Source organism: Nerophis lumbriciformis, linkage group LG14, assembly GCF_033978685.3.
Source record: "Nerophis lumbriciformis linkage group LG14, RoL_Nlum_v2.1, whole genome shotgun sequence".
Lineage (NCBI taxonomy): Eukaryota > Metazoa > Chordata > Actinopteri > Syngnathiformes > Syngnathidae > Nerophis > Nerophis lumbriciformis.
In genome coordinates this window covers 22079605-22103002 of record NC_084561.2, presented here as the reverse complement: position 1 = coordinate 22103002, position 23398 = coordinate 22079605, and the positions used below count along the sequence as shown (strand labels likewise).

At 36.8% G+C, this 23398-nt stretch overlaps 1 protein-coding gene across 4 annotated transcripts in view; it reads left to right on the top strand.

The window, feature by feature from the left end:
* The first annotated feature begins 3039 nt into the window (after positions 1-3039).
* Positions 3040-23398, top strand: part of zap70 (zeta chain of T cell receptor associated protein kinase 70) — a 52126-nt gene continuing 31767 nt past the window's right edge. The window contains exons 1-2 of one of the 4 annotated variants that reach the window (XM_061976379.2): positions 3040-3195; positions 8348-8403. The gene's annotated coding sequence lies outside the window, so the exon portion shown is untranslated. Of the gene's footprint in view, positions 3196-8308; positions 8404-23398 lie in introns of those variants that run through there. The other 3 variants (XM_061976377.2, XM_061976376.2, XM_061976375.2) reach the window with 3 other exon arrangements.

Here is a 23398-nt window from a genome sequence, read left to right as displayed (position 1 = left end):
AGAACATAGACTGAGACATATCCTGCGTCTGTATTCAGGTGGATATCATTTGTCCCCTTGATCAGTCCAGTGCTGTGGTGGGGCTTAAAGCCGGATTGGAAAGTGGCAAACACGTTTAACAGGAGAAAATCGCTAAGCTGTTGGTATACAACTTTTTCTCTGACTTTGCCCAAAAATGGCAGGTTTGAAATGGGCCTATAGTTGTTCAGTATCTTGGCATCAAGACTTAATAATACATTCTTGTAATTATGACAATATGCTGAGGGCTATATAGAAAGAAAATGTGGTGAAGCATCAACACAAGAGCATCCCTGAGTATATTGAATCACCAACCTCTCATGGATGGATGATGCTGAGGGCCAATAAAATCAAGCTGAACATGTCCCCGGGGCCACAATTTAACCTGTTCATTGTACAGCACTTTGGCTACCCCTGTGGTAAATTTTAAATGTGCTCTATAAATAAAGTTGATTTGATTTGATTTGATTTGATTTGGACTCCCCCTGTACTAAATAGACTGATTCAACTCTGTTTTAAAATAATGGAATAAATCATCTATCAAGTTTGTACTGTATAATGCTGTATCTTTGCAGGGACAACATTGAACTACATGATGAGTATGTTACATTCCAATACAGCTTTAACATAGTGGTGGTGTGGCTCAGGTGATAGAGACACCGTGCCAGAAACTTGAGAGTTCCTGGTTCGAATTCAGCTTCCGCCGTCCTAGTAACGGCTGTTATGTTCTTGGGCAAGACACTTCATCCACTTTGCTCCTCATGAGTCGTCGTTAGCGCAGCTTCTGCCGTCTGTGCATGTGAATTGGTGAATGTGACGTACAATGTAAAGCGCTTTGGGTATGGTGTAGGTATAGTAAAAGCGCAATATAAATGAAGGCCACAATATTTGACTTGCAATTAACTTAAATCCTACAGTTGATTCATTATAATGGGCATTACTGAACAAACTGCTCTTTATGCACCATATGTGTGTTTTTCACATGTTTATATGTTGTACCTGTCAAAACACTGAAATTTAACTTGAGAGCTGTCAAGGATTATTCAAAATGTCACAGAAAAAAACCCATGAGGGCTTTTTTGGCAAGAATTCGACTGAAAACACGTTTAATGTTAAAGGTTGACTGACTGGTTTGTTTTTGAGTAAGCTTTTTTCCCAGACCAGTCATGTTCCCCGCTGGTTGTTTCCAAGACCTAAAATAGAATAAAAGTACTGTGTAATGGTACTTGAGGGCTCTCCAGTCAAACTAAGTAGATCTTTCATAACACGCCATGGTTTTAATGTTCAGTAAATATTTATGCCCATTAATCAAAACCACCAGTCGCATTAAGTATGATTTGATAGCATGAATGGAGTTCATATTTAAGAACAGTCATCTATTTGTAGATGTTGATGTTTACAGCATTCAACCCGATTACTAAATTATTGCAACATTTGAGTACAACTAAACATGTTGTTAGGGTCTAAAGGATATGACCTTTTAAAATACTAGCTCCTAGAGCAGTGGTTCTCAAACTTTTTTCACCAAGTACTACCTCAGAAAACACTTGGTTCTCCAAGTACTACCATAATGACCAAGATTAAAACACAGTAGCGTAGTAGTTCTAAGTATTCATTTAAAACAAGGCAGAGGTTTTGTTTAACAAGTATATTTATTATTTTTGGCCACAGTAACACTGTATTTGAATATTTAATTAAGTGATCCATCGACTAGATCGGGGGTCAGTAACCCGTGGCTCTAGAGCTCTAAAGTCTTTGGTATGACTCGGCCGGGGTTTGAACTCACAACCTATTTTGGGGGACATTTAAATGTTAACTGGCTGTAGGCTCCAGCACCCCCCGCGACCCTGAAAGGGACAAGCGGTAGAAAATGGATGGATGGATGGATGGCTGTCCAGCTCTGCACAAGTAAAAACGGTGCAGGACTGCTTCTATTGGAGAGTTTACGTTCAAGCCGATATCATGCGATACTTGTTTTTTTGCCGATATCCGGTTATCATTATCGGATTGGGACACCTCTAACGATAAGAAAATCAAATATACAGTTGCACTCATTTGTTCAACGCCTTTTGCAAATTACATTAATTAGCAAAATGACCAACCTTTCGGTAGATGGTCACTTTCAATTAGAAGTGATGAATAGAGTAGCGAATACCGAATCGCAAAAAGGTGGGGATCCTCTGTATGCATGGGATATTTTATTACAACCTCCTACTGATAATGCTTTGTTATTATTTATAAAAGTTAGACTTACTGTGAATGTGAGGGGTTTTATGTGAAAAAAAATAGCTTACCTTATCAGACTGACAAAAGCGTGAATAGTTTTTTGTTTGTTTTTTTAATAATACCAAATACCAGTGGTGTGCCGTCAGGGCCAGCAAGCCCTTCTCTGCTGGCCTAGCATAACCAGAAATCATGATCATAATTAAATGTGTATTTACTTTCCCTAAATATCTAAAAGTATTCATATTCTCTTCATGTCATAATATGCTCCTTCCAGTGCTGTTGTTTTTAGTTTTAGTTTGCATCCAATCAGAATTCAGCTAGCTTATGTTGCCATGCTGTACCAAATCTGCCAGAGGCCTTCAGAATCAACAATGCACTGTAAGTGAACGGGGACATACAGTTAATAGACAGTTGTGATAGCCAATCAGATCTCGAGTTGTTGTCAGTAAGGCCTTCGAGATGGCCTCACGTTGAACGTGACGTTTACGCGTCCTGTGATTGGATACTCATTGGGACCGTTTGCGGATGAATTTGAGAACACATATTGTTGAGAGACAGTTGCGATAACCAATCAGATCACAAGTTGTTGACAGTAGCCTATCTAAGTAGCCTGATGTTAACGAGACTGTGATTGGATACACACTTGTCAATTCCAAAATTAGTATCCATTCACAAGTTTCAATTTGGCAGGAAGCGGGAAGTGTTGCGCCGTAGCCAGACCGGGATAGCAGAGAAGGAGAACAAAATGTTGATTAGCTGGCAGATATATATTTGCAAGGCCATTTTCAAGAAGGATATTTAAAGAGAAACTACATCTTGTGAGACCATGTCGGCCAACCCCACAAGCTAGCTCAGCTGTTCTGGCGATGACATGCTCGCCATTTCCACTTGAATAAGCCGACGACGAGGGGTATCGCTGGCTTATACGGCGTCGAATAGGTCCTCCTAATTGTGAGTTCAAATATTTTATTTATTCACTTTTAATGTTTTTTCCAATTTTAATTTTGACAGTACCACATAAGATATGTTTTAATTGCTGATGCATTTTAATAGTTTTTTAAATGTGCCAGAAAATAACCAGTTTTGTACACTGTTGATGTGATTAGGGCGTAAATGTGTTTCTGTATGTTATTTTTCCAGCAATGGTCATGTGGTGACATCAATGATGGTATTTTGAGAGGTAATCTTTGAAGTCGGACATCACTGAAGGGAAACGCACGGCCTGCCAGTGCCAAATACATATTTTTTATTTAAAAAGAATATTCATACAATATGAATACGCGGGTTAGCGAAAACCAAATCACCATATTTGTACATACTGACAGCTGTGTCATATTTAGGGCTCCTGCTATCAATTATTGTAGTAATCTAGTAATCTGTCGATTAGTTTGTTTGATTAATTCAGTAATATAGCCTTTCTGTGCATTATTTTAGGGAAACAGTTGACATGAACAAGGATTTTTCTGCTTGCCATAAAGCCACCATTCTTTTTTTTTTTTTAGATTAAATGCACATCATAAATATTAAATGTGCACTTATAACATGAGTGCATTGATGACAGCAGAAAAAATATTTCATTTATTTTTTTTATTGTATTTAAAAAATGAAACCACTTTGCTCTTCCTTGCCACACATCAGTCACAATCAGGCAACTTTCGCGGTAATATTTAAATATCCTAAACGCTAACGTGAATATAATAAGATAAATCATTATTCATGTTTCAAGCGGTAGAAAATGGATGGATGGATATTTTGATTTTACTTTAAATATTTTTTATTTAACTACACGGACCCCTTGTTGAAAACCTCTGCTCTATAGCATACCTTGATAGTGTATTCTCTTTAGAAATAACTTCCAGTTTCCAAACTTGTGCTCCCTAGTTTGCAGGTCCGACTTTACAACCTTCAGCTTTCTGAGCCAAGTAGCAAAACAAGTCAAATCCTTGTGCAGCGAGCTACTGCCACCATGTGGCCTAATCTGGTGAGAGTGGCTTCTCATATATTTCTATTAATAACGTAAAGCTCATGAGCAAAAGAAACTTGTAAACCCTCCACTTTATTCTAAGAAAGATACCACATCTTTGTTTTTACAACGGGAGCCAACCGTTTATATGGGTTGTATCCAGTGTTGGGTTAGTTACTGAAAACCAGTAACTAGTTACAGTTACTAGTTACTTTATTTCAAAAGTAACTCAGTTACTAAGTCAGTTACTTACACCAAAAAGTGAAAAGTAACTGTTTAGTTACTTTTAATTTTTTATATTTTTAAGGCTCCCATTAATGCCCTTTTAGCCTTCATTTCACAACTGTTATTGCAGTGGAGAATAATACAATCTGTTGATCAACTTGACATGCATTTGCATCACTGAACTCTGCTAAGCAATGTGGTCTACATACAACAAACAAAGACAAATAAATGTTTTAAAGGGCGAATTTATTTCAGGCCAGAACAAATTGACAAAACTATTTTAAATAGCTGCAACATAACATACATAAGTAACAAACCGCATAATAACAACATCGCTGTAAACCTGGCTTCACCCAAGGAAGGCACACATGACACACACAAAGCCTAACCAGGCATTTTTTTCTCTCAAGGAATTGTGAAATAAAATCATGTCTTCAGGAGATCAACACTGTACTGAAGCCCAGAACACTCTACGCATTTCCCCAGTTTTAGTTTAGAGAAAAGGAAAGATTGGCCTGACCCACTAGGATCCCTCTTTATGTTTGTGAACTTTAACCTGAAAGTTTTTGAATGAAAGAAACTGCTGTCCACTGGATGTCGCAATAGCAATTCTTTGTATCTTTGTAGATGATGCTACATACAGTATGTACAAAATAAACCGCATGATGTTAGTACTGCTTGGCACTCAGCATCAAGGGTTGGAATTGGGGGTTAAATCACCAAAATGATTCCCGGGCGCGGCACCGCTGCTGCCCACTGCTCCCCTCAACCCCCAGGAGGTGATCAAGGGGATGGGTCTAATGCAGAGGACAAATTTCACCACACCTAGTGTGTGTGTGACACTCATTGGTACTTTAACTTTACTTTAACTTAACATCAGTCGAGGAAAATGATCAAACTACATAAATAACATACCGTAAATTGATTTTGATATAATTTTGGTATCTTGATAGATTGAAAATCAACACCAATGAATTGACTGATGAACATTATCACATAATCTATTTAGAAAGTATAAATAACGACAAATAAAGGCAGAATACTATTATCCGCAACATGTACGTGTAAAAAAAACCCAACAACATTATGATTTGTACAATTTCAGAATGTGCTTGTTCTATTTTTAAACAAAGAAAACAATCTGAAGTTGTCTTTATTTTTAAGTTATCGTGCCGTGATTTTACCAGTCCGGCCCACTTGGGAGTAGATTTTTCTCCATGTGGCCCCTGATCTAAAATGAGTTTGACACCCTTGGGTTATATGCTGCCCCCTAGAGGGTTGGGGAGATGGGGCATGATTTCCGATTAATGGTACTAAATACTAAACAGTTATTGTAGATTTTTTTTGTAATTTTGTTTTTATTGACGTCCAGCATCAGAGATTCCTATCCATTACATCATACATCTATTGTCTGCCCTAAATTTTTTGTTTATATCCCAACGATACTACCCCTCACCCCCAAAAAAACAGAAAAAACAAATAAGTAAAGAGCATACACATAGTGTGTATATATATATATATATATATATATATATATATATATATATATATATATATATATATATGTATGTATGTATGTATGTATGTATGTATGTATGTATGTGTGTATGTATGTGTGTATATGTATGTATATATATATATATATGAACGATGAACATATAGGGAGTGATCTTTTATACACAGTACAATCACTCGGTCTATGGGGCATGACATAATTGACCCAGTTTTCCCAGTATGAAGTACATTTCTCCAATTTATGAATAATAAATGCAGTTATCTTCTCCATTTTATATATGTTCATTGTGATTTCCATCCACATTTTCATAGTGATATTCTCCTTTCATAATCGTTCTTAATGTATACATGATGTCAATGCAAGGCTCGGCCATGCCTTCAGATTTGACCTCATCAAATGGAAACATCCATCCATCCATTTTCTACTGTTTGTCCCTTTTGGGGTCACGGGGGGTGCTGGAGCCTATCTCAGCTGCATTCGGGCGGAAGGCGGGGTACACCTTGGACAAGTCGCCACCTCATCACAGGGCCAACACAGATAGACAAACAACAAAAATCACACTCACATTCACACACTAGGGCCAATTTAGTGTTGCCAATCAACCTATCCCCATAATCATAAATAAAAACAAAGGTAATATGCTAATCAAAGATTCTTTATAGGACATATTTTCTCTGTTTAAAGTGATTCAGTCATTTTAAAGGAGTTCTGATTATTTGTATTTCTTTAAAGCACATACTACATATTTATGGCTTAAATCAGGCATTTTTTTTTAGCATAAAAACAGTTAAATCAAACACAAATATTAATATTACAATAGTATATTTCTATAATAGTTCTAATGAGTGTAAAGGTGATTATGTGGGTGTTATTTGATGTTTAATGTTGACAAACATAAGAAGGTATTAAGCAGTTGTTTTACTCTTTAGCTATCAACATATTTGATTCATGATTAATAATTCCTATACTTTGCCGAAATTCATTTACTACGGTGAGGCCAAATAACAACAATAAAGGATGGTTTACTGTACTGTAAAAACACTTGTCAAAGAGCCTAAATAATCCTCAGGGGTTTTCATCCACCAGGCCCCATCCCTCAAACTGGTACGCAAAAACAGACACAACTGTTTTTTAAAAGCTGTGTTGCAGGGATGTTCAATTAAACTGTTTTGGGGACCACATTTCTAAAAAGTTAGGGTCCCTTCACTATTATTATTATTTTGTATATTTTGGAGATCTTCTACAGTAAACATTAGATTTTGGTCTATTTATTTTGTCAAAAGTTACAGGAGCGCTCTGCTGTTCTGCAGAGGAGCTAGTCAAAGATCATCTATATTAAGAATCTGCTGCAAAAATGTGAGTCTCGCACACGTTTTTTGAGCTGAACTCACAGGCCACCAGCTGAATAGCCCAAATGACGAAAAAGAGAGGATTTAAAAAGGAACCTTGAGGAACACCACCAGTATACCAAATGACTACTGACTGCATCTGAAGTAAACAAGCGACAGCAACACCTTACTTACATAAAACATTACTGATAAAAATTTGCAACTTCTAAAAAGGAGAGGACTTAAAGGGGTGCCTTGAGGAACGCCTCAGTTATGTAAATCACAAGTTTGGACCCTAGTGTTCTATGTTTGCTTGCGAGGGTAAAAGGCCAATGCAAGGATCTGCCAATGTCTTTACATTGGCCCAAGTTCCTCTGTACAACAAGAGCATTCTAGTGTTTAAGAGGAATTTGCTGCAAAAATGTCTCCCAAGTTTTGAAGTGTACTCAGGGGCCAGTATGGTGTCATTCCCTGGCCGGTTTTGGCCCCCGGGCCGCCAGTTGAATAACCCTGCTGTATTAGCTCTACTTGAAATTTGAGCAAAATGTAATTATCTAATATCATTATTGTGATTTCCTGCCTAAAAATAACAATTTGGAAATCTATGAACATTTTTTTGATATTTTACATCATGTCTACTGTAGTATCAATAGCAATGGTTCTCAGGGAAGCAGTTCCTCCTCTTTGTAATGGAGAAGAACATACTCCGAATAATGCATCAGGTGTTAGTTGCAGGTTTTTGGTAGCTCAGCAGGTCTTTTGCCAGATGCAGTTTAAAGTCCAGGAACTTTTCGGTGTTCTTCAGTTCCGGATCCAGGAATTTGCGACGGGCACTACTAAGAAATAAAAAATCACGTGTCAGGTCCATGTCTTGGTTCTGCTTGTCATGGATAGAAGCTCGGCATGGTGTCACAGAGGCCCACGGCGTCTATGTTGCATTAGGTTGTAGGAACTGACTATTTGCGAATTATTCCGGAGACTTATGTCCTCGTAAAGATAGAGTAGGCTTGGCGTGTCTGTAAGTTCCACCTGGTTCTATACTCTGCACCTGACACATGCTCACATCAGCAGATGCATCTTGTCCCACAAGCAACAACCTTGGTCTACTTGGAGGGAAGAAGTATAACGTAAGTACTTTTTAACTTATTTATCACGTGAAAAATAACAAATATAACCCAAATCAAACCATATTTAGATGTTTCGACACACTATGCTGTATCATGTATCACATGTTATATGAGGAATTGTACATTTTTGATGATTATATTAATTAAAAATGTGTTTTTTTATTTCACAAATTGTGCTCAAGACTAACATGATGACTGAATCATGTAGCAGTCGTCGAAAACAACACCACAAATATAACAGATTATGCCATTTTAAGCAATAGTATTACTGACATACAATAGGAATAATAATAATAGCATTATTTTCACAGTAAATGTATAAAACTACAGGCAATTTACTGTAACTTAGGTACACTGTAATTCTGCATTGAAACACTGTAACTGTAAAATCAGCATGTACAGTATATAGTTGTAATGAATTCACTGTATGAAGTTAGAGCATATAGTTTTGACTTTATTGTGATTAACTGTAAAACCACCACTCTACAGTGACAGTAAATTGTTGTAAAGATATTTCACGGTAAATTTCTGTAAAAGTAATGCAATTATTAGCCAGTAATTTGCTGTGAATTTACAGTGTAGCCAATACATTTACTTCTTTGATCACCACCAGTAAGTACAGAAAATACCATAATACTATTACTCCAGTATTTACATATTTATTTTCGTATATTTGCTTCACTTGTCTTTATTTTAAGTTCTTCACTTACACTATCACTATGAACATTGTATTCATTACACAAACGACATTTATTTGATAAAATAAAACACTATAAACAGTAAATTATGTTAAGTTGTCCTTTTATAATGATTAAATTGTATTATGCTTTGGCATTAAATTTGTTTTATTATCTGACGGTAGAAAATGATGCATGGATCTAATTTCTTAATTTTGTATATTTGTGTTTTTTATTTTTTGTATTCTTTTATTATTGTTATAATTATGAAAATGTCACTTTACAAAGTTGTTTTTAAAATAGGTTTTCTAATTTATGATGAAATACAATTAGGAATCAAAAAACAAGATTTAAAGAGTTGTACCTTATAAATGTTTTGCCTATTTTGCCGTGAGGGAAGTGCACGTCTTCTCACATCTCACTTTTGAATTAGTTGTCTTTTTTGGCAAGCAATTGTTGAATGCTAAAAACAGACAGACACACAAATAAATACTCGATACGAGTTTGAATAATTTCAGTTAAATCCATCAAAGTTAATACTCCTTGGCCTATGTAATATTACTCTACAGTAGTTGTATTAATCATGTCAGTGAAAGAATGGCAGGTGCAAAAAACAGTCAAAAGTGCCCTTTTTCAAACAGTCATAAAATCCCTCTTACTGTAAGTAATGTTTGATAAAAACATGACTAGTACAATTTCTGCAGCAAAAGTACACTTTCAGCATGTACATTTACAATACATGCTTGATTTATTTCAAATAATTAGAAAACATTTATATGTACTGGGATGTAGGAGAAAATTGTCATAGTGGAATAATTAGTGCCCTGCGATGAGGTGGCGACTTGTCCAGGGTGTACCCCGCCTTCCGCCCGATTGTAGCTGAGATAGGCTCCAGCGCCCCCCGCGACCCCGAAGGGAAGACGCGGTAGAAAATGGATGGATGGATGGATGGGAATAATTAGTCTCCAATGATTCACGAGTGGTGCCTACACATGGTTACGAGGGATATCTTATTTCTGTGTTAATGTTGTCGGGAGGCCATGAAATTGTGGCGACTGAGCTTCCAGTTTTTTTTTTTTATCATAAAATATACGAAAACTTTGTTTTTACAGCAAATTATTTCAAATGGAAAAACTGTGCAAGTTTTATTTTTAAGGCAAAATTCTGTCTGTCAATCTTGAGCATAAATTCTATGGTCATTTTACAGTGCATTACGATAACTGAACAAACAATTTTATTTTTTTATTTTTTTTTTAACACTGCATTAATGGCAAAATGGTACTACTTAGATTTTTACGGTAAAATTCAAACGACTGGGTTGCCAGTTTTTTACCATTAAAATCTATGGTCATTGTTTTTACAGTGCATTAGTGTAAATGGAAAAAGGGTATAACTTATATTTTTACCGTAAAATTCTGGCGATTGAACTGCCATTTTTACTGTAAAATCTATGGTCGTTGTTTTTACAATGCGTTACCCCAAATGGAAAAAAGGTACTATCTTTATTGTTATGGTAAAATGCTGTTGACTGGGCTGACAGTTTTTCTGGTGACCAGTTTTCTACCGCAAAATATATGGCTGCTGTTTTTACCGTACATTACTGGAAATGGAAAACGCTACCATTTATATATTTCTAGTTCAATTCTAGCAACTGAGCTGCCAGTTTTTGACTGTAAAATCTACTGACTTGTTTACAGTACACTGTTGGGAGATTGGGCTTTTTCTAGATCAATCTAATTCTTGAAGAAAAACCCTATATATGCTGTTTAATACAGACCAATTAAATGATGCTAGTGGCCACTTTGATATATTTGTTTGTGCATTAAAGATGCTAAAATCCATCCAATGTAAGTCAAAACAGCCACGTCCTAGCCTTATGCTAAAGGTGACAAAGCAATCTGGTGTAATGTCTAATAATATCTCATTAATAATGGATTCAGTTTAGTTTTAGAATATGCCAAGTAGGGGTGTGGGAAAAAATCGATTCGAATTCAAATTGCGATTCTCACGTTGTATCGATTCTCATTTTTCAAAAATCGATTTTTTAAATTTTTTTATTTTTTATTAATCAATCCAACAAAACAATACACAGCAATACCATAACAATGCAATCCAATTCCAAAACCAAACCCAACCCAGCAACACTCAGAACTGCAATAAACAGAGCAATTGAGAGGAGACACAAACACGACACAGAACAAACCAAAAGTAGTGAAACAAAAATGAATATTATCAACAACAGTATCAATATTAGTAACAGTGATTAAATCCCTCATTGACATTATCATTAGACATTTATAAAAATAAAATAAAAATGAACAATAGTGTCACAGTGGCTTACACTTGCATCGCATCTCATAAGCTTGACAACACACAGTGTCCAATATTTTCACGAGGATAAAATAAGTCATATTTTTGGTTCATTTAATAAAACACATTTACATTATTGCAATCAGTTGATAAAACATTGTCCTTTACAATTATAAAAGCTTTTTACAAAATCTACTACTCTGCTTGCATGTCAGCAGACTGGGGTAGATCCTGCTGAAATCCTATGTATTGAATGAATAGAGAATTGTTTGGAATCGTAAAAATATCGTTTTTGAATCGAGAATCGCTTTGAATCGAAAAAAATCGATTTATAATCGAATCGTGACCCCAAGAATCGATGTTGAATCAAATCGTGGGACACCCAAAGATTCGCAGCCCTAATGCCAAGGGCCAATAAAAAAATTAGTTTTGGAACTAAAATGACCCCCGAGCCGCACTTTGGACACCCCTAATTTACAGAGTTTCTATTTAGGAAAGATGTACAGTATAGTGTAGTACAGGGGTGTCAAACTCATTTTAGATTGGGGGCCACTACGAGAAAAATCTACTTCCAAGTGGGCTGGACTGGTAAAATCACAGCACGATAACTTAAAAATAAAGACAACTTCAGATTGTTTTCTTTGTTTAAAAATAGAACAAGCACATTCTGAAAATGTACAAATCATAATGTTGTTGGTTTTTTTTTACACTTACATGTTGCGGTTAATAGTATTCTATCTTTATTTGTCGTTATTTATACTTTCTGAATAAATGATGTGATAATGTTCATCAGTCAACTCATTGGTGTTCATTTTCAATCTATCAAGATAAAATAATAATATCAAAATCAAATTACAGGATGTTATTTATGTAGTTTGCTCTTTTTCCTCGACTGTTTTTAACTTTTTTTAACTGTTTTTAACTTTTTAACTGCTTTTTATCCAACAAATTGTTCTTAGGGTAATTTGTATTTGTTTTTTCAATGTGTATTTTACTTCTGTTTTAAATGTTATTTTTTTAGTCTGTCCTTTGCCTCTATTTCTTTGTGGTGTACAGCCCTTTGTTCTTCAACTGTGGTTGTTTTTAAAGGGCTTTATAAATAAAGTTGGTATGGTATGGTATGGTATGGTGCATTAATATCATGTGGTTTATTTATTTTACATATGTAACATCATCTACACAGATACAAAGAATTGTGATTGCGACATCTAGTGGACACATTTAGAACAGCAGTTTTTTTAGTTCCAAAATTTTGGCTCATTTTTATACTTGGCAAGCTCATCCCACCGTACGTTTGACACCCCTTGTATAGTACAATAATAGTTTGAACATTTTCCTACCAAAAAAAATCCTGGTTTTGAATACCATCACGCTCCTATCATTTTGGTCTTCATTTTAAGCTGGGATTTCAAGTTCAATGCATGCTGAATTGATGTGTATCGGTGTGGTTTTAGCTTCACATGCATTCTTATCACTTGTCTGTCCATGTTGTGGCTTCAGAAGGCATTTGTTGTGGTAAAAATGTGTTTCTTTGAGCGGCCACTTTGTAGTTTTCATAAGTTGTCCATTGCGGGCGTGGGCAGGCGGTGTCAGGTAAATGAGGTTTTTGCTATTTGAAGACCTTAGCTGTCATCATTTCCTTAAATATATGCATAAGTATGATCTTCTGTCAAAAAAAAAAAAAAGGAAATGGAAAATTATGCAAATAAGTTTCCTACCGCGTGAGATGGTTATCTACGTCTCCCCTGTTTGCTGTATACTAACGAGCATGTAAGTACAGTACTTTACACCTCTGTAATATCTGGTTACACAAAACAACATTATTTATTCTTTTACTGAACAACAAATAACATTTTACTCTGTGACGTGGAGTTCATGGCCAAAAAGCACCTGCTCAACTGAAGAATGATGCGTTGGAGAAAGGAGGCTGTGAGAGTAGGCCGCCACTTCCTGTTGTGGCTTGTGACACCAGTTGCAGTCTCGACATCGACATGTGGGTGTTTCTTGCTCAACATCTCACGCTGCCGCTGCCACATTTCTCCTGCCAAACGTGATATTTAGGACACACTTTGGTTTCGGTAAGCACACAGCTCAAAGAGGCGTGTCGGATCTATGGAAGTAATATTGGAGCAAAACCATTTGCAAAGGCGTATCTCAATCTGTGTGTTTGTAATAAGGTGACCACATGTGAGAAGCGCTGTCATTCGGGACGGGAGTAAAATAATAGAATAGAATAGAATAGAAAGTACTTTATTGATCCCTAGGGGAAATTCAGCACCACAGTTCGCTCACAATAAACAATAAACATTTAGGTATATTTTACATGTGAATAATATAAATACAGTCTATTATACAGCATTATTCACATGTAAATAATATAAATGCAGTGTATTATACAGCATTATTCACATGTGAATAATATAAATACAGTGTATTATACAGCATTATTCACATGTAAATAATATAAATACAGTCTATTATACAGCATTATTCACATGTAAATAATATAAATACAGTCTATTATACAGCATTATTCACATGTAAATAATATAAATACAGTCTATTATACAGCATTATTCACATGTAAATAATATAAATTGTCATGTCTGTGTTGATCATGTTTTTGTTTGGCCATGTGCTGTTTGGTTTTGGACTCTTTTTAGTTCCTGCTTTTCACTCCCTTGTTTTGTTTCCATGGTTACCCATTAGTTTCACCTGTTCCACGTTTGGACTCATTGTGCACTCTTGTTTGTCACCATAGCAACCCATTAGTTTTCACCTGCCCTCACGACTCACGCACCTGTCTTTAATCATGTCACAATTATTTAAACCGATTGTTGCCAGGAAGTCTCCCTAGAGACATCATACCCCTGACACACTCTCCACACACCCTTATGACCCTTGCTGCTCTTTTTTATGCCGTTTTCTCGTCCAAGTAAGTTTTCTTTATTCATGCCATAGTTTGCAAGTTTTGTTTCATTGTTCATAGTTTCTGCCTTTGTGCAAGGTTTGTGTTTATAGTCAAGTTTTGTACTTCTGCCCTTGTGCGCGCCTTTTGTTTATTCTTTTTTTGAGTGTTAAAATTAAATATGTATTCACCTGCACGTCATGTCTGGTCCAAATCATTTGCACCACGGGAGAACAAATCACGCCATAGTTCTAGTCATGACATAAATACAGTGTATTATACAGCATTATTCAAATGTGAATAATATAAATACAGTGTATTATACAGCATTATTCAAATGTGAATAATATAAATACAGTCTATTATACAGCATTATTTAAATGTGAATAATATAAATACAGTCTATTATACAGCATTATTCACATGTGAATGATATAAATACAGTGTATTATACAGCATTATTCACATGTAAATGATATAAATACAGTCTATTATACAGCATTATTCACATGTAAATAATATAAATACAGTCTATTATACAGCATTATTCACATGTAAATAATATAAATACAGTCTATTATACATTCTAATACAGTCAAAAAGGAACATAGGGGGCGGTAAAGCTCGGTTGGTAGAGTGGCCGTGCCAGCAACTTGAGGGTTCCTGGTTCGATCCCTGCTTCCGCCTTCCGAGTCACTACCGTTGTGTCTTTGGGCAAGACACTTTACACACCTGCTCCCAGTGCCACCCACACTGGTTTAAATGTGACTTAGATATTGGGTTTCACTATGTAAAAGTGCTTTGAGTCACTAGAGAAAAGCGCTATATAAATATATTCACTTCACTTCAATATGCATTATACAGTCTGATGGCTGTAAGAGTATAAAGTCGCTGCTCCTTCGCATTGAAAGGAGCCAGGTGAGATGGTGGGGGGATGTGGTTAGGATCAGTGTTGCCACCTTTCAGAACTGGAAATAAGGAACACTCCTCACGGCGGCACGGCAAAACTGCACGGCCGAAAGAAATTTGAGGGTTTGGCTCCCCAAATCCCTGAAATGCATAGAAACATGTGTATCTTCATCCAACCATCCATCTTCTTCCGCTTATCCGAGGTTGGGTCACGGGGACAGCAGCCTAAACAGGGAAGCCCAGACTTCCCTCTCCCCAGTCACTTCATCCAGCTCCTCCCGAGGGATCCCGAGGCATTCTCAGGCCAGCTGGGAGACATAGTCTTCCCAACGTGTCCTGGGTCTTCCCCGTGGCCTCCTACCGGGCGGACGTGCCCGAAACACCTCCCGAGGGAGGCGTTCGGGTGGCATCCTGACCAGATGCCCGAACCACCTCATCTGGCTCCTCTCGATGTGGAGGAGCAGCGGCTTTAGTTTGAGCTCCTCCCGGATGACAGAGCTTCTCACCCTATCTCTAAGGTAGAGCCCCGCCACCCGGCGGAGGAAACTCATTTTGGCCGCTTGTACCCGTGATCTTGTCCTTTCGGTCATAACCCAAAGCTCATGACCATAGGTGAGGATGGGAACATAGATCGACCGGTAAATTGAGAGCTTTGCCTTCCGGCTCAGCTCCTTCTTCACCACAACGGATCGATACAGCGTCCGCATTACTGAAGACGCCGCACCGATCCGGCTGTCGATCTCACAATCCACTCTTCCCTCACTTTTGAACAAGACTCCGAGGTACTAGAACTCCTCCACTTGGGGCAAGATCTCCTCCCCAACCCGGAGATGGCACTCCACCCTTTTCCGGGCGAGAACCATGGACTGTGTATCTTGTATATGAAAAAACTAAATGCTTTGATTTAATTGACATTATTTCACACGTCATATTAGCCTCTGGGCCCTGGCCCCTGGGGTCACTTGGTGGTCAGTAAGGAAGGGGAAGTCAAGAAAGGATTTAGTCATACTTAAATGACTGCCGTAGCATCTCACCCACCACAACATACTTAAAATACTCAGATGACACAGCCATTCTCGCACTCCTCTCCAACAGTCAATCCATCCTGGACTATCATAACACAGTCAAACATTTCACAGAGTCATGCACAGCCAGTTATCTGGAAATCAATGTCAATAAAACAAAAGAAATATGGTTCAACCCCCCCTCACCTCAGAACCCCATCATCATAAACACACAAACAGTTAAAACAGTTGACACTTTTAAATACCTGGGCATAACCTTGGACAATAAACTCACCTTTGATCAGCACACCACGGACATTCAAAAAAGAAGTCAACAAAGACTGTCAGCCATCCGAAAACTTAAAGGACTATACCTTGCACCTCATCTCCTGTTATTACTTTACCAAAGCATTGTTCAACCCATCCTTCTTTACTGTTCCACATGTTTTTTTCACCATGCTTTCTGTAACCAACCGGACCAAACTCACACGCAGTACAAACATAGCAGCTAAAGTCATCGGCCTACCCACACCCAACATTTCAGACTTAAACCACAGGTCCATCACCCGACTGGCAAAAACAATAGTCCAGGATATCACTCACCCACTACACCAATACATCATCCCACTACCATCAGGGCGCAGGTACAGAACTATCAAATTCCGGAGGGCCCGCCTCAGGAAAAACCTTATCCCTGCAGCTATAGCCGCCCTTAACAGCAGGCCCGGCCGACCTGTCTGACAAGCCTGTAAATGTGTGTTAGTCATGTATGATGTCTTTGTTTGTTTTTTTGTGTGATGTGTAATGTCTGGTGTTTAAATGTACGGCAGTGGCAATGAATTTCCCCAAGGGGACCAATAAATCTAATCTAATCTAATATAAAGTTTAAAGTGCTTTATTTGCAATGAACATTGCTAAAGTGCTGTAAATTAGACAAAGATTTGCAGTTTAATACCCAAAGAACTAAATGAAACACTTGAACTTGTGTATACATGTTTAGATAAATGATTATGTCCCTGTATCGTAGCGAGCCTGAACTTGAGCATATAGGCCTGGCCTATTGTATTGAGCGATATTTCCTGCATCTACAGGTACTTTGTTTTAGCAATCAAGAATATTTCAGTTGGTTATATCCTTCTTTGTGGGGACATTGTTGATTGTCATGTCATGTTCGGATGTACTTTGTGGACGCCGTCTTTGCTCCACAGTAAGTTTTTGCTGTCGTCCAGCATTCTGTTTTTATATACTTTGTAGCCAGTTCAGTTTTAGTTTCATTCTGCATAGCCTTCCCTAAGTGTCAATGCCATTTTTTAGGGGCACTCACCTTTTGTTTATTTTTGGTTTAAGCATTAGACACCTTTTTACCTGCGCACTGCCTCCCGCTGTTTTCGACGTCTACCAAGCAATTAGCTACCGGCTGCCACCTACTGATATGGAAGAACATTACACGGTTACTCTGTCGAGCCCTAAGAAAGCAACGACACTCAACAACAACACATCATTTGGTTTGCAAAAAATATTTTTAACCCAAATAGGTGAAATTAGATAATCTCCCACAGTAGTTGAAAAACACTGAGCTACATACAACTCCACTACCCAGCATGCCACAGTAGTGATGAGCATGTGCAGTGACCTCGTTGAGTGTTGTTGTATGTAGCCATGCCGGCAGCTTGAATGTTGTTATGAGCACGCTGTGAGTAAACCTTTGAGAATTCAGCCAACACGCCTCGTCTGCATTTATTACAACAAGACAGACAACACAATGTTCATCCAAAATGCAAAAATGGGTGGTTGTTTGTGTGATGACAAAATGAACCAGAAACAGTATTTTAGCTTTTCCTTTGCGATTAGCATGGTTGTAGCATAACGCTAACAGCCTTGTTCAGCAGAAGTCCTATTGTCATTTAAAAAAAGTCTCATTAAATAGTTGTCCAACTTTTGTTTCAGAAATAAAAATAGAAAAAATGGGTCAAAATTTGTTTTTTGATTTGCTTTTAAGAATTGGAAATGGCCCTGCGATGAGCTCGAATGCAGCTGAGATAGGCACCGCGACCCCAAAAAGGACAAGCGGTAGAAAATGGATGGAAGGTACACGGACCCGGAAGCCAAGGCTTATATTTGCCTATACTATACATTCACTAAAGATTAGATTGCCTGGAACACCAACGTTCAAAAAAATCAGTGAGATGAAAGTAATCTTTGCTATATTTTAAATATAATTTTCCATTATTTCACCTTTCTAGGCTTTCTTTAACAAAGAACTACTTGTCTTCAACTCATCACTGAGCTTGTTCCACCATTTAACTCCTAAAACTGAAATACATTTGTATTTTATGTTCGTTCTTATTTTGCATATTTCAAAAACCAATATCCCTCGTAAATTATAATTTTGTCCTCTTAATTTAAATAACCTACAAGCTGGAAGGCTGTTGTTCTTTACTCGAAACACAATTTCCATTGTTTTTAAAAACACAACATCTGAAAATAATAACACATTAGAACTTATGAATAATGGATTGGTAGATTGGTACGTCATAACATTACTAAAAGTGTATTTGAGTACAAAATACTATTGATTGATTGAGTTATTTCTAACATGAACACACTTACAATATAATACATCACACATCATTTCGTACCATTTCTCTTTACATCATGTCCGAAAAGAAGTAGGAAGAAGCAAGGCTTACCGTATTTTTCGGAGTAAAAGTCGCACCGGAGTATAAGTCGCACCTGCCGAAAATGCATAATAATGAAGGAAAAAAACATATATAAGTCGCACTGGAGTATAAGTCGCACCAAGAATAGACATTTGAAAGGCAATTTTAAATAAAGAATAGTGAACAACAGGCTGAATAAGTGTACGTTATATGAGGCATAAATAACCAACTGAGAACGTGCTTGGTATGTTAACGTAACATATTATGGTAAGAGTCATTCAAATAACTATAACATATAGAACATGCTATACGTTTACCAAACAATCTGTCACTCCTAATCGCTAAATCCCATGAAATCTTATACGTCTAGTCTCTTACGTGAATGAGCTAAATAATATTATTTGATATTTTACGCTAATGTGTTAATAATTTCACACATAAGTCGCTCCTGAGTATAAGTCGCACCCCCGGCCAAACTATGAAAAAAACTGCGACTTATAGTCCGAAAAATACGGTATTTAGTCCTACCCCCACTTCAGAGCATTAACAAATACATATGCTCATTTACTGTCTTCTTTTTGTGACACAGTTACATCAGTGAATGATATAAGACAGCGGTTCTTGCAATAGATATATAAGTCAGTCATGAATAACATACTGAGATGAAGAATATCTCGTTTTCAATAAAGTTGAAGGTATTTCCCACAATTCTTCTTCCTTGTACTTTGTAAGCATTCTTAATTTGAACAGCTTCTTAAACTGGATCATATTATTACATTGTAGTGTTGTAACAATACCAATATTTTGGTACCGGTACCAGTACCAAAATGTACCAAAATGTATTTCGATACTTTTCGATACTTTTCTAAATAAGGGGGACTACAAAAAATTGCATTATTGGCTTTATTTTAACAAAAAATCTTAGGGTACATTAAACATATGTTTCTTATTGCAAGTTTGTCCTTAAATAAAATAGTGAACATACTAGACAACTTGTCTTTTATTAGTAAGTAAACAAACAAAGGCTCCTAATTAGTCTGCTGACATATGCAGTAACATATTGTGTCATTTATATAATTCTGTTATTTTGTTAAAATTATGAGGGACAAGTGGTAGAAAATTAATTATTAATCTACTCGTTCATTTACTGTTAATATCTGCTTACTTTCTCTTTTGACATGTTCTATCTACACTTCTGTTAAAATGTAATAATCACTTATTCTTCTGTTGTTTGCTACTTTATATTAGTTTTGCATGATACCACAAATTTAGGGATCAATCCGATACCAAGTAGTTACAGGATCATACATTGGTCATATTCAAAGTCCTCATGTGTCCAGGGACATATTTCCTGAGTTTATGAACATAATATACATTTAAAAAAAACAAAAGATTTTGTGATGCTAAAAATACCGATGTAATCATAGTAGTATCAACCATACGCTACTGTACTTGGTATCATTACAGTGGATGTCAGGTGTAGATCCACCCATGGCGTTTGTTTACATTTTAATGCCAGTGAGCTACGGTGTGTAGTGAAGCATGTTTAGCTATTCCTCGTCCTGCAGGGATGATACTTGTAGGAAACTTACTTTATTTGTCGCCATGGAGGTGAGGATTAGTGATTTAGAAGTAGCTAAAACACTGCAGACTGGGGCTGGACTTTAGCCGCTAGTTAGCTAGCCATGTTTTAAAGCACCTCATCCTGAGAGCGTTTCAGTGTTATAACTTCACCTTTATCGTTAGTTTTCAAGCCAAAATGCATCCGTTCTCCCTTTTCTGTCTACACACTGTGTCTGCTTGTAAGTACTCTGTGATTGTGCGCTGACGAACATGCTCCTCTGCTCTTAAACCAGCAATGTCACAACGTGACGACGACTGGGGGTCGGAGGGTTGGGGGAAAGGTACTTTTTAGAGGCGGTGTAGTACCGAATATGATTCATTAGTATCGCGGTACTGTACCGGTACTAATACCGGTATACCGTACAACCCTAGTACATTGTTTAATTTATTTGCTCAATCCATTCCATAATTTACTTCCAAATACTGATATGCTAAAGGTCTTAAGTGTTGTATTTACATACAAATGTTTTAAATTATATTTTTCTCTAATGTTATATTCATCCTCTTTAGTTGAGAAGAATCGTTGTACATTCTTGGGTAGCAGGTTATAGTTTGTTTTGTACATCATTTTAGCTGTTTGCAAATGCACGAAGTCGATGAATTTCAATATTTTTGATTCAATAAATAAAGGGTTTGTATGTTCTCTATATCCAACATTATGTATTATTCTAACTGATCTGTTTTGTAACACCGTTAGTGAATGAAGAGCATATTTGTAATAATTTCCCCATATTTCTACACAAAACCTCAGATAGCGAGCAGTAGGGAATATGGAGAGATTTTTGATCCAGATTATATTTTGCTTTATTCATTATTGAAATATTTCCTGCCACCTTCTGTTGCATATTTTTATATGAGATTTCCAGTTCATTTTATCATCTATTATTACAGCTTAAAATCTGGTTTCTTTTACCCTTTCAATATTTATTCCGTCTATATTTGTGTATGACGTTCTTTTCTACTGTTACCAAATAACATTATATTTAGTATTTTTGACCCCTCAGTTACTGCTAAAATATGAACGTTTACTTGCATTGAGTGATGGAAAGTCCATTATAATTTTTCTTGGCTTCACCGCCAACTCGAGTGCGAGTTGGCGTCGTGTTTAAAGAGAGTATGGCCAAATACACTTTGCTACCAAGGACGTGTGCGGCTGTGCCCGGAAGCATGCAATTGCTTTAGTTTTCCTGAATAAATAAACCAAAATAATAGGTCTATACATAGTTGTCCACATAAGCCAGCTCATAAACTTCCATTAAAACATGCTTTTATTTTGTGAAAGTATAATTTTACAACCGTATTTGACGCACTCTATTTAGGATAATTTTTATTGAGGCGGATGAGATTTGAGTAGTAATTAGTTTTAGCTGTGGTCAGAGCGTATTTATAAGTTACTAAACTATCACCCATGCTTGATGGAAAACCTCAAGTTTAGTCGCACGGCATTTGTGTTCCAGCTTTCTCCATAATAGTTTAAGAGCTCTGGTTTCTTCTGTGAACCTAGGGGTACACCTTTTAGGGGCCTTTTTAAGATTTAGCGGTGCTATACTATCAATGGTGTTGCGCAGGGCATTGTTAAAGTTGTTAGTGAGGTTATCGATACAGCCCATATAATTTGGGAATGGCGCCATTACCGAAGGCAGTAAGCCAGCAAGAGTCATAGTTGTGACAGCATTATTGTGGCGGCTGCTAAAGCATTTATTATTAGTAGTTAGTTGACAATGAGTCAGAATTTTAAATTTTATAAGGTAGTGATCGGACATTACTTTAATGTACGGGAGTACCATAACTTTGGAGGTGGTGACATCCCGGAAAAGGACTGGATCTATCGTATTACCGTTGCAATGCGTGGGTTCATTTATTATTTGTGTAAGACCACAGCTATCAAATTAAGTCTGGAGCGCCATGCACAGAGGGTCTAATGGGGTATTCTTATGGATATTAAAATCCCCCATTATAACTAATTATCTGCTTTATAATTAGTTATTATCTACTAGATCAGCAACAAACTCTGAAAATTCGCTGATAAAGTCAGAATAGAGCCCAGGGGGGCAATAGATAACTGACAGATAGAGAGGTAGCAGTGTGACAGACCTCATAGTAAGCACCTCAAATGATTTATATTTATTACTTCGGTTAAGGATAAGTTTTTAAGCTTTTCATTAGATATTAGTGCGACCCCTCCGCCCCTTTAAAGGGGACGAGTAATATGTGCACTTGTATAGTTAGGAGAAGATGCCTCGTTAAGTGGAAAAAATCCATCTGATTTTAGCCAAGTCTTACTGAGACCAATGACTTTAAGATTGTTGTTTCTAATCACCTCGATAACTAATAGCGCTTTGGGAGGCAATGATCTGATGTTTAAAAAGCCATATACCATATTATAGGTAGTGGGCTGTTTTGAGGCATTTTTGTTAATGGTATCCGTAGTACTGATATGTATAACGTTACGTCTATTTCGTGTGATGCGCGTTAAAAATGTCGATCACATCTAGGAATTGATATGGTGGGGATCTTGAGATTATTTTCTTGGTGCATACATTTTACACAACAAAACTACTCTTTTTAATTATTTGGGGTTTTGCCCTCAAAGTCCCCTTGTCTGCAGATAATTATTCCCTGAATTTTTAAGCATTAACAAAAACTACAGAGTATGATTTGAAAAAAAGAATATCAACCTAATTACCCTTGGAATCGACACCACCAATTTATGTATAGATCCGACCTCTTCTTTCGTGCCGTGTTCTGACTGCGACAATGTTGACACACCAACAGTTGTTGTTATATTATCCTCTTTTTAACTCTTATTAATCTACTTGTTAATGTTCTCTTAATAACTGCTTACTTTCTGCTATAACGTGGTTCCATCTACTTCTTAAACTTTACTCAGAATTTATTTCTCGG